The following is an 11,940-nucleotide window of genomic DNA, read 5'->3' on the forward strand; positions in this document are numbered from 1 at the left end:
CCGGCCCCCTGTCCTGGCCAACCTCATGTAACTCTTAGCTACCTGATTTCTGTAGGCATCTGCGTCTGTGACTTAGTAAAGAGACACATTTCAGTTCTGCATGACAATTTTTTTTTTTGAGGTAGAATTGACAAATAAAACACTAGTTTCAGGGTTATGGCATAATGATTCAATATTTGCAAATATTGCAAAGTGTTCACCACAGCAAATCTAGTTAGCATCTGTCACCACACATAGCTATAGTTTTCTTCCTTGTGATGAGAACTTTTCAGATCTACTCTCTTAGCAACTATCCAGTATGCAGTACAGCATTATAGTCCCACAGCATGACAACTTCAGCCTTCTAACAGTGAGACAGGCTGCCTCATGGGGTAGTGGGTGGCCCTGCTCTGAAGTGTTAAAGACGGTCTAAGTGTAGAGAGAATCAAGAAAAATAGGTGTGAGACTTGGCTAGATGGCCTCTCAAAATTGTTTTCACCTCTAAACTCCTTTGATTTGCTTCATTAATGTAGCATCATTTTCTGAGAAATGTTAGTCTTTACAAATTTCACTTTTTAAAAATCTTTTTACAAGAAAGATAATAAGAAATCAAGACGTGCAACTGGCATATGTATTAGGAAATGAATGGAAGGTGTCTATCCCTGAACCCAGGGCCTTTCTGTCCAACATATCTGTTTGTTCATTTGGCATTTATTTATTCAGCTCCTTCTATGTGTTCAGGATCCTGGGAATGTAGGGCTACAGTGAATAGACAAAGTATATGCTTTTATGGGAGTCTGTATCTGGACTTTGGAAATAGAAAATAAATAAGTATATAATTTTAGAGAGTTAACAAGTACTATGAAGAAAATGAGGCAGAGTGAGCCAATCTGTGTGCATTCTTTTAGAAAAGGTGGTTGAAAAATACTCCCAGGAAAGTAATATTTAACCAGCGAATGAATGAGTAGAAAGGGTTAGCTATGCAAGGATATAGGGTTAAGGGCGAGGAATGAATTTGACTTCTTCAAGGCACAACAAGAAAGCTACTGTAGGTGTTGCTTAATGAGCAAGAGAGAGAGGGCAAGAAATGAAGCCAGATCGTAGGGAATGTTCGGAGTACAATGGGAAGACGTGAGACGATTTTAATCTGGGGAATGATGTGATCTGATTTAGGGTTTGAAGGGTTGGTTTGGCAGATCTGTAAAGGACGAACTGCAGGGGGCAAAAGATGATGCAGGGAGAACAACTGGGAAGCTGCTCCTGTAATCCAGGGTGGGTAGTAAAGGTGAAGTGGTGGGAAGTGATGATATAAGATTTATAGTGAAAAGAGAGAGAGGAATCAGGAATGATTCCTCTGTTTTTGGATTGAGCAATTGGATGAATGATTGCTGGTAACGGAAACAGTGAAGACTGGGAGAAGCAAGTTCTCACAACAAAACCCAAGTAGCACATTAAATCTTTCCTGGAAAAGGTAGGACATAAATACACAAGAGAAATATATTGAGTACGAAGCATGAATATACTTATATTCACATGAAATAAATATGACACTCTCCCTTGTCCTGGAGGACTCATAGTCTAGTAGGGGAAACACATGTCAAAAACGTCATAAAAGTTTATGTCCAATGTGATAGAGATGTGAACAAAGTGGAAGAGGAGGGCCTTTCCTTATGATCATTTCCTTATGATCAAGAGGTAAATAGTTTTAACAACGGGCTCACTAGTATGTCTCAGGAATGGCTAGCAGCATGACTTGTGAACCAAAAAAAAAATTTTTTTTTAATCACTATTCACCTATTCTTTTATGGGGAAAGGATTGGATTTTATTTAACCTTTTCTCAGAGGTCTTATTTTCTCACATTTCAATCATCCCCACAGTTCTCTGGTAAATTATCCCTTTACATCACATGATGGAAAGAACATGGAACATGAAAGAAATTTCAGTCTGTGCTACTTTTTTCTACAAATTCTAATCTTGTTTTCACTCCCATATCTCTTTTCTGTCTCAACAGCAACCAAAGCCTACCAAGTGTTTCTTAAGAGTCTATTATGAGCCAAGTACTTGTTTCTTTCCACATTCTCTTTACTTTCTGGCACTTGAAACTTTGAGTATGCTAAAATTTCCAGCTGTTATTTTAAAAGCATTTTTAGACTTCCTCTCTTCCTGACTCAAAGTTTTATTTTCTTCACCACCTCCTATCTGTCTCTTTCACCTTGTTCTCCATTTCCCCCTTTTTGCTTAAGTAACCAATAACCTGACAGTGTGCCATGTTTTTGCTTCCTATAATTTAGCTCACTGCCCCCTTCCCCCACCCACGGTTCTTTCCCATTTCTTATTCTTTAATTGGAGCTTCCATACCCTCCTTGGTTACCACTTCTCTTTATTTTTCTAGGTTGTTCCCTGTCCATATCACTTAATTCTGTTCTCTCTAACATGGTCTACTGCCTACCATTTCTTTAGTAAATCCATATTAAAACAAATTTAATATATGAACTTTTCTATGCAGCTTAAAATAGTTTGATAATGTTGATTAGATTAAAGATGTTCCAAACATCATTATGAATGGTTACTCCTGCCAAACAGCAATGCATGTATTTTTTCCTTTCTTGCTCACTGGGGTTTCCATTGACATGTTTTCTTAAAAGAAAAAAAATTTTACAAACAACTGATCTATTTGTCTACTTGCCTGGTTTTAATTGGGCAGGGACCGAGTAATTAAGTATAATCCAATCGTACCAAATAAAAATCCAAATAAAAGGTTAACCAAGTTAGATTTAGAGAAGATAATAAGACATAAATGAAGATACACATGAAGAGAAAAGCAAGGAGTGAAACACATTTCCAAGGTCCATCCTTGTCAATAGATATTTAAGAGCCCTTTATTGGAAATTTCTGTCATTACAGATTCAGGAGGAATTATACTTCTCCTTTGAAACTGAACAAGATTCCTTTTTTCCTATGCACTGCTAGAAAGACTGAAGTCAAAATTCATGGCCTAAAGCAACTTCTCTTTCTTTCTTCTTTGACCGTCTATCAAGGAAGATATTTTCAGCCCCAAAGCATTTTGTTTCCTCATCTACTGCCTATTTTTAATTTGTTATCTGTGGCATAATATATATTTATGTAAGCCACCCAATTGTGCTGATGAGAGATGGCATATAAACACTCTTCCTTAATAAACACCCTTTCTAACCATTTGGTGTCACTCTTCACCCTGTTTCAACTCCAGTCTTAACTGACTAGAATATGAGCCATTTGGTTAGAAAAACTGTCACATTTGGAAAGGAGCAGCCAGAGAGAAATTAAATTGTTTTTCTTTGTCTGCCTACTGTTCCAAGTTTTCGCTGGCGTTGCCAGTCATTTGGAGGGAGAAGTGTGGGGCTCGTTCAGCTGTCAGTGAGTGTGAAGGAGGTTGGGTGGATGCATGCCAGACTGCTTTTTGCCGTGGAGTCAATAACTGAAGGCTGGGTAGGCACTGGGGGAGGCTCCACCAAGTCACTTTCAGAGGAAACAGCCGAGGCTGCTGAGGAAAGAAAGCTTTGTCACTGTTGTGAAACTGATGGCATTGGTCTGCGAGGCAAAGCTCGTATTTCCCACTTTGATAAATCTCTGGCATTAAGAGTCTTTGTGGGCAAAACAACTTTATACTATTCACTAAAAGCTGAATTTGTCATAAGGTTAGTTCAGTCATTCAACAGGGGTGAGATGCTGAAATAGTAAGAATCTCTCTGTGTGAATCAGTCTCTTGAGATGGCTCTGGAGTGTTGGGTCAGATCCCATTGTATTTGTCTGAGGAGAGTGATTGGGGAGATACTTAGAGGTGTAGCTCTCAAGTGTGATAAGAATGAGAGAAAAACATAGATGGAGTGAATTGATGTTTGACTGAGAAAAGTTATCAAGGAAAAAACTAATTCTAAGGAGAATGGTGGAAGATATATAAACCATGGAGCTCACTATAAAATACAGTAAGCTTAATATGTCATGTTTAAATTCAGAGGCCAGTTTGTCAGACATTCAGTGTTAATAAGTATATATTGGGTTGGCCAAAAAGGTCGTTCAGGTTTTTCCATAACATCCTTATGAACTTTTTGGCCAATCCAATATTTTCAGAACTATAGCAGAAATTAGTGACTCAACTGATGATAAATGAGTCTAGTGACTTTAGGATGGTGATCCGTCCTATAGGAAAAGCATGTGTTAGAAACAATGACAGGAAGAAATTTCCCTTTCCCCACCTTTTGATGTTTACTTAGTGATTGTGTTACTATGCTGAGGGCTACTTTTTTTAAACATCTTTATTGGAGTATAATTACTTTACAATGGTGTGTTAGTTTCTGCTTTATATCAAAGTGAATCAGCCATACAGATACATATCTCCATATCTCTTCCCTCTTGTGTCTCCCTTCCATCCTCCCTATCCCACCCCTCTAGATGGTCACAAAGCACCGAGCTGATCTCCCTGTGCTATGCGGCTGCTTCCCACTAGCTATTTTACATTTGGTAGTATATATATATCCATGCCACTCTCTCACTTTGTCCCAGCTTGCCCTTCCCGCTCCCCATGTTGTCAAGTCCATTCTCTACGTCTGCATCTTTATTCCTGTCTTGCCCCTAAGTTCTTCAGAACCAATTTTTTGTTTTGTTTTAGATTTCATATATATGTGTTAGTATATGGTATTCGTTTTTCTCTTTCTGACTAACTTCACTCTGTATGACAGACTCTAGGTCCATCCACCTCACTACAAATAACAAATAACTCAATTTCGTTTCTTTTTTTTTTCTTTCTTTCTTTTTTTACGGTACGTGGGCCTCTCCCTGTTGTGGCCTCTCCCGTTGTTGAGCACAGGCTCCGGACGTGCAGGCTCAGCAGCCATGGCTTACGGGCTCAGCTGCTCCATGGTATGTGGGATCTTCCTGGACCAGGGCACGAACCCGTGTCCCCTGCATCAGCAGGTGGACCCTCAACCACTGCACCACCAGGGAAGCGTTTCGTTTCTTTTTATGGCTGAGTAATATTCCATTGTATATATGTGCCAGATCTTTTTATTTTACATCTTTATTGGAGTACAGTTGCCCCACAATGGTGTGTTAGCTTCTGCTCCATAACAAAGTGAATCAGTCACACACACACACACACACACACACACACACACACACGTTCCCACATCTCCTCCCTCTTTCGTCTTCCTCCCTCCCACCCTCCCCATCCCACCCCTCCAGGTGGTCACAAAGCACCAAGCCGATCTCCCTGTGGTGCCAGATCTTCTTTATCCATTCATCTGTTGATGGACACTTAGGTTGCTTCCATGTCCTGGCTATTGTAAATAGAGCTGCAATGAACATTTTGGCTTGACTCTTTTTGAATTATGGTTTTCTCAGGATATATGCCCAGTAGTGTGATTGCTGGATCGTATGGTAGTTCTATTTTTAAGTTTTTTAAGGAACCTCCATACTGTTCGCCATAATGGCTGTATCAGTTTACATTCCCACCAACAGTGCAAGAGCGTTCCCTTTTTTCTCCACACCCTCTCCAGCATTTATTGTTTGTAGATTTGATGATGGCCATTCTGACTGGTGTGAAGTGATAACACATTGTAGTTTTGATTTGCATTTCTCTGATGATTAGTGACGTTGAGCATCCTTTCATGTGTTTGATGGCAATCTGTATATCTTTGGAGAAATGTCTGTTTAGGTCTTCTGCCCATTTTTGGATTGGGTTGTTTGTTTTTTTTGATACTGAGCTGCATGAGCTGCTTGTAAATTTTGGACATTAATCCTTCGTCAGTTGCTTCATTTACAAATATTTTCTCCCATTATAAGGGTTGTCTTCGTCTCGTTTATGGTTTCCTTTGCTGTGCAAAAGCTTTTAAGTTTCGTTAGGTCCCATTTGGGTTTTTTTGTTTTTGTTTTTTTGATACATTTTTTTTAATTTATTTTTTTATACAGCAGGTTTTTATTAGTCATCAGTTTTATACACATCAGTGTATACATGTCAATTCCAATTGCCCAATGCATCACACTACCACCCCCACTCCCCCACAGCTTTCCACCCTTGGAATTTTTGTTTTTATTTCCATTTCTCTAGGAGGTGGATCAAAAAGGATCTTGCTGTGATTTATGTCATAGAGTGTTCTGCCTGTGTTTTTCTCTAAGAGTTTTATAGTCTCTGGCCTTACATTTCAGTCTTTAATCCATTTTGAGTCTATTTTTGTGTATGGTGTTAGGGAGTGTTCTAATTTCATTCTTTTACATGTAGCTGTCCAGTTTTCCCAGCACCACTTATTGAAGAGTCTGTCTTTTCTCCATTGTATATTCTTGCCTCCTTTATCAGAAATCAGGTGACCATATGTGTGTGGGTTTATCTCTGGGCTCTCTATCCTGTTCCATTTGTCTATACTTCTGTTTCTGTGCCAGTACCATGCTGTCTTGATTACTGCAGCTCTGTAGTATAGTTTAAGTCTGGGAGCCGGATTCCTCCAGCCCCGTTTTTCTTTCTCACGATTGCTTTGGCTGTTCGGGGTCTTTTGAGTTTCCATACAAATTGTGAAATTTTTTTTTCTAGTTCTGTGAAAAATGCCATTGGCAGTTTCATAAGGATTGCACTGAATCTGTAGATTGCTTTGGGGAGTACAGTCATTTTCACAATATTGTTTCTTCCAATCCAAGAACATGGTATATTTCTCCATCTATTTGTATCATCTTTAATTTTTTCATCAGTGTCTTATAGTTTTCTGCATACAGGTTTTTTGTCTCCTTAGATAGCTTTATTCCTAGGTACTTTATTCTTTTTGTTACAATGGTAAATGGGAGTGTTTCCTTAATTTCTCGATCAGAGTTTTCATCATTAGTGTATAGGAATGCAAGGGATTTCTGTGCATTAATTTTGTATCCTGTTACTTTATCAAATTCATTGATTAGCTCTACTAGTTTTCTGGTAGAGTCTTTACAATTCTCTATGTATTGTATCATGTCATGTGCAAACAGTGACAGCTTTACTTCTTCTTTTCTGATTTGGATTACTTTTATCTCTTTTTCTTCTCTGATTGCTGTGGCTAAAACTTCCAAAACTATGTTCAATAATAGTGGTGAGGCCTCCCTGGTGGTGCAGTGGTTGAGAGTCCGCCTGCCGATGCAGGGGACACGGGTTCGTGTCCCAGTCTGGGAAGATCCTACATGCCGCAGAGCAGCTGGGCCCATGAGCCATGGCCGCTGAGCCTGCGCGTCTGGAGCCTGTGCTCAACAACTGGAGAGGACACAACAGTGAGAGGCCCGCGTACCGCAAAAAAAAAAAAAGAAAAAATAGCGGTGGGAGTGGACAACCTTGTCTTTTTCCTGGTCTTAGTGGAAACAATTTCATTGTTTCACCATTGAGAACAATGTTGGCTGTGTGTTTGTCATATATGGCCTTTATTATGTTGAGGTAAGTTCCCTCTGTGCCTACTTTCTGGAGGGTTTTTATCATAAATGGGTGTTGAAATTTGTCAAAAGCTTTTTCTGCCTCTAGTGAGATTTTTATATGTTTTTTATCCTTCAGTTTTCTAATTTGGTATATCACGTGGATTGCTTTGCATATATTAGAGAATCCTTGCATTCCTGGGATAAACCCCACTTGATCATGGTGTATGATCCTTTTAATGTGCTGTTGGATTCCGTTTGCTAGTATTTTGCTGAGGATTTTTGCATCTATGTTCATCAGTGATATTGGCCTGTAGCTTTCTTTCTTTGTGGCATCTTTGTCTGCTTTTGGTATCAGTGTGATGGTGGCCTCGTAGAATGAGTTTGGGAGTGGTCCTCCCTCTGCTATATTTTGGAAGAGTTTGAGTAGGATAGGTGTTAGCTCTTCTCTAAATGTTTGATAGAATTCGCCTGTAAAGACATCTGGTCCTGGACTTTTGTTTATTGGAAGATTTCTAATCACAGTCTCAATTTCAGTGCTTGTGATTGGTCTGTTTATATTTTCTATTTCTTCCCGGTTCAGGCTCGGAAGGTTGTGCTTTTCTAAGAATTTGTCCATTTCTTCCAGGTTGTCCATTTACTGGCATAGAATTGCTTATAGTAATCTCTCATGATCCTTTGTATTGCTGCAGTGTCCATTGTTACTTCTCCTTTTTCACTTCTAATTCTGTTGAGTCTTCTCCCTTTTTTTCTTGATGAGTCTGGATAATGGTTTTTCAGTTTTATTTATGTTCTCAAAGAACGAGCTTTTAGGTGTATTGATCTTTGCTATTGTTTCCTTCATTTCTTCTTCATTTATTTCTGATCTGATCTTTATGATTTCTTTCCTTCTGCTAACATTGGGGGTTTTTTGTTCTTCTTTCTCTAATTGCTTTAGGTGTAAGGTTAGGTTGTTTATTTGCGATGTTTCTTTTTTCTTGAAGTAGGATTGTATTGCTATAAACTTCTCTCTTAGAACTGCTTTTGCTGCATCTCATAGGTTTTGGGTCATTGTGTTTTCATTGTCATTTGTTTCTAGGTATTTTTTGATTTCCTCTTTGATTTCTTCAGTGACTTCTTGCTTATTTAGTAGTGTATTGTTTAGCCTCCACGTGTTTGTAATTTTTACAGATTTTTTTCTGGAATTGATATCTAGTCTCACAGCGTTGTGGTTGGAAAAGATACTTGATACGATTTCAATTTTCTTAAATTAACCAAGGCTCCATTTGTGACCCAAGATATGATCTATCCTGGAGAATGTTCCATGAGCACTGGAGAAGAAAGTGTATTTTATTGTTTTTGGATAGAATGTGCTATAAATATCAATTAAGTCCATCTTGTTTAATGTATCATTTAAAACTTGTGTTTCCGGGCTTCCCTTGTGGCGCAGTGGTTGAGAGTTCGCCTGCCAATGCAGGGGGACACGGGTTCATGCCCCAGTCCGGGAAGATCCCACATGCCGCTGAGCAGCTGGGCCCATGAGCCATGGCCGCTGAGCCTGCGCGTCCAGAGCCTGTGCTCCGCAATGGGAGCGGCCAGAACAGTGAGAGGCCCGCGTACCGCAGAAAAAAATAAATAAATAAAAAAATATAAAACTTGTGTCTCCTTATATATTTTCATTTTGGATGATCTATCCATATGTGAAAGTGAGGTGTTAAAGTCCCCTACTATTAGTGGTTACTGTCCTTTTCCCCTTTTATGTCTGTAAGCATTTGCCTTATGTATTGAGGTTCTCCTTTGTTAGATGCATAAATAGTTACAATTGTTATATCTTCTTGGATGGATCCCTTGATCACTATGTAGTGTCCCTCTTTGTCTCTTGTAATAGTCTTTATTTTAAAGTCTGCTTTGTCTGATATGAGAATGTCTGTGCCAGCTTTCTTTTGGTTTCCATTTGCATGGAATATCTTTTATTTTTTAATATTTTTTTGTGGTACACGGGCCTCTCACTGCTGTGGCCTCTCCCATTGCGGAGCACAGGCTCCGGACACGCAGGCTCAGCAGCCATGGCTCACGGGCCCAGCCACTCTGCGGCATGTGGGGTCCTCCCGGACCGGGGCATGAACCCGCGTCCACTGCATCGGCAGGCGAACTCTCAACCACTGCGCCACCAGGGAAGCCCCTGGAATATCTTTTTCCATCCCCTCACTTTCAGTGTGTATGTGTCCCTAGGTCTGAAGTGGATCTCTAGTAGACAGCATATATATGGGTCTTGTTTTTGTATCCATTCAGCCAGTCTTTGTCTTTTGGTTGGAGCATTTAATCCACTTACATTTAAGGTAGTTATTGATATGTATGTTCCTATTACCATTTTCTTAATTGTTTTGGGTTTGTTATTGTAGGTCTTTTTCTTCTCTTGTGTTTCCTGCCTAAAGAAATTCCTTTAGGATTTGTTGTAAAGCTGGGTTTGGTGGTCCTGAATCTCTTACCTTTTGCTTGTCTGTAAAGGTTTTATTTTCTCTGTCAAATCTGAATGAAATCCTTGTTGGGTAGAGTAATTTTGGTTGTAGGTTTTTCCCTTTCATTACTTTAAATATGTCCTGTCATTCCCTTCTGGCTTGCAGAGTTTCTGCTGAAGGATCAGCTGTTAACCTTATAGGGATTCCTTTGTATGTTATTTCCTGTTTTTCTCTTGCTGCTTTTAATGTTTTTTATTTAATTTTTGATAGTTTGATTAATATATGTCTTGGCATGTTTCTCCTTGTGTTTATCCTGTATGGGACTCTCTATGCTTCCTGGATTTGACTATTTACTTTCCCATATTAGGGAAGTTTTCAACTCTAAACTCTCAAATATTTTCTCAGTCCCTTTCTTTTTCTCTTCTTCTTCTGGGACCCCTATAATTCGAAGTTTGGTTTGTTTAATGGTGTCCAAGAGGTCTCTGAGACTGTCCTCAATTCTTTTCATTGTTTTTTCTTTATTCTGCTCTGCAGTAGTTATTTCCACTATTTTGTCTTCCAGGTCACTTATCCGTTCTTCTGCCTCAGTTATTCTGTTATTGATTCCTTCTAGAGAATTTTTAATTACATTTATTGTGTTGTTCATCATTGTTTGTTTGCTCTTAATTCTTCTATGTTGTTGTTAAATGTTTCTTGTATTTTTTCCATTCTATGTCCAAGATTTTGGATCATCTTTACTGTCATTTCTCTGAATTCTTTTTCAGGTAGACTGACTGTTTTCTCTTCATTTGTTTGGTCTGGTGGGTTTTTACCTTGCTCCTTCATCTGCTGTGTGTTTCTCTGTCTTCTCATTTTGCTTAACTTACTGTGTTTGGGTTCTCCTTTTCGCAGGCTGCAGGTTCGTAGTTCCCTTTGTTTTTGGTGTCTGCCCCCATTGGCTAAGGTTGATTCAGTGAGTTGTGTAGGCTTCCTGGTGGAAGGGACTGGTGCCTGTGTTCTGATGGATGAGGCTGGTTCTTGTGTTTCTCGTGGGTAGGACTGCATCTGCTGGTGTGTTTTGGGGTGTTTGTGACCTTATTATGATTTTAGGCAGCCTCTCTGCTAATGGGTGGGGTTGTGTTCCTGTCTTGCTAGTTGTTTGGTATTGGGTGTCCAGCACTGGAGCTTGCTGGTCATTGAGTGGAGCTGGGTCTCAGCGTTGAGATGGACATCTCTGGGAGAGCTTTTGCCATTTGATATTATGTGGAGCCGGGAGGTCTCTGGTTGTCCAATTGTTGTGAACTTGGCTCTCCCACTTCAGAGGCACAGACCTGACACCCACCCGGAGCACCAAGACCCTGTCAGCCACATGGCTCAGAAGAAAAGGGAGAAAAGAAAAAGAAGAAAGAAAAAATAATAAAATAAAATAATGATATTAAAATAAAAAATTATTAAAAATATAAATATTAAACAGTCATAAAAGAAGAAAGAAAGAAGAGAGCAACCAAACCAATAAACAAATCCATCAGTGATAACAAGCACTAAAAACTATACTGAAAAGCCCCCCAGAAACAAAAAAACAAAAAACAGACAGAACCCTAGGACAAATAGTAAGAGCAAAGCTATACAGACAGAGTCACAGAAAGAAGCATACACATACATACTCACAAAAAGAGAAAAAGGAAAAAAAAATCTATATATTAAAAAAAAAAAAAGGAAGAGAGCAGCCAAATCAATAAAGAATCTACTAATGGTAATAAACTCTAAATACTAAACTAAGAAAAACATAAAACCAGAAACGAATTAAATGCAGAAAGCAAACCCCAAGTCTACATTTGCTCCCAAAGTCCACTGCCTCAGTTTTGGGATGATTCATTGTCTATTTAGGTATTCCAGAGATGCAGGGTACATCCAGTTGATTGTGGAGATTTAATCCACTGCTCCTGAGGCTGCTGGGAGAAACTTCCCTTTCTCTTCTTTGTTCCCTCAGCTCCTGGCGTTCAGCTTTGGATTTGGTCCTGCCTCTTCGTGTAGGTTGCCTGAGGTCGGCTGTTCTTTGATCAGACAGGTCGGGGTTAAACTAGCAGGTGAGGGCTTCCCTGGTGGCGCAGTGCTTGAGAGTCCGCCTGCCGATGCAGGAGACGCGGG

Source organism: Lipotes vexillifer, unplaced genomic scaffold, assembly GCF_000442215.2.
Source record: "Lipotes vexillifer unplaced genomic scaffold, Lipotes_vexillifer_v1.1 scaffold1176, whole genome shotgun sequence".
NCBI classification, from domain to species: domain Eukaryota; kingdom Metazoa; phylum Chordata; class Mammalia; order Artiodactyla; family Lipotidae; genus Lipotes; species Lipotes vexillifer.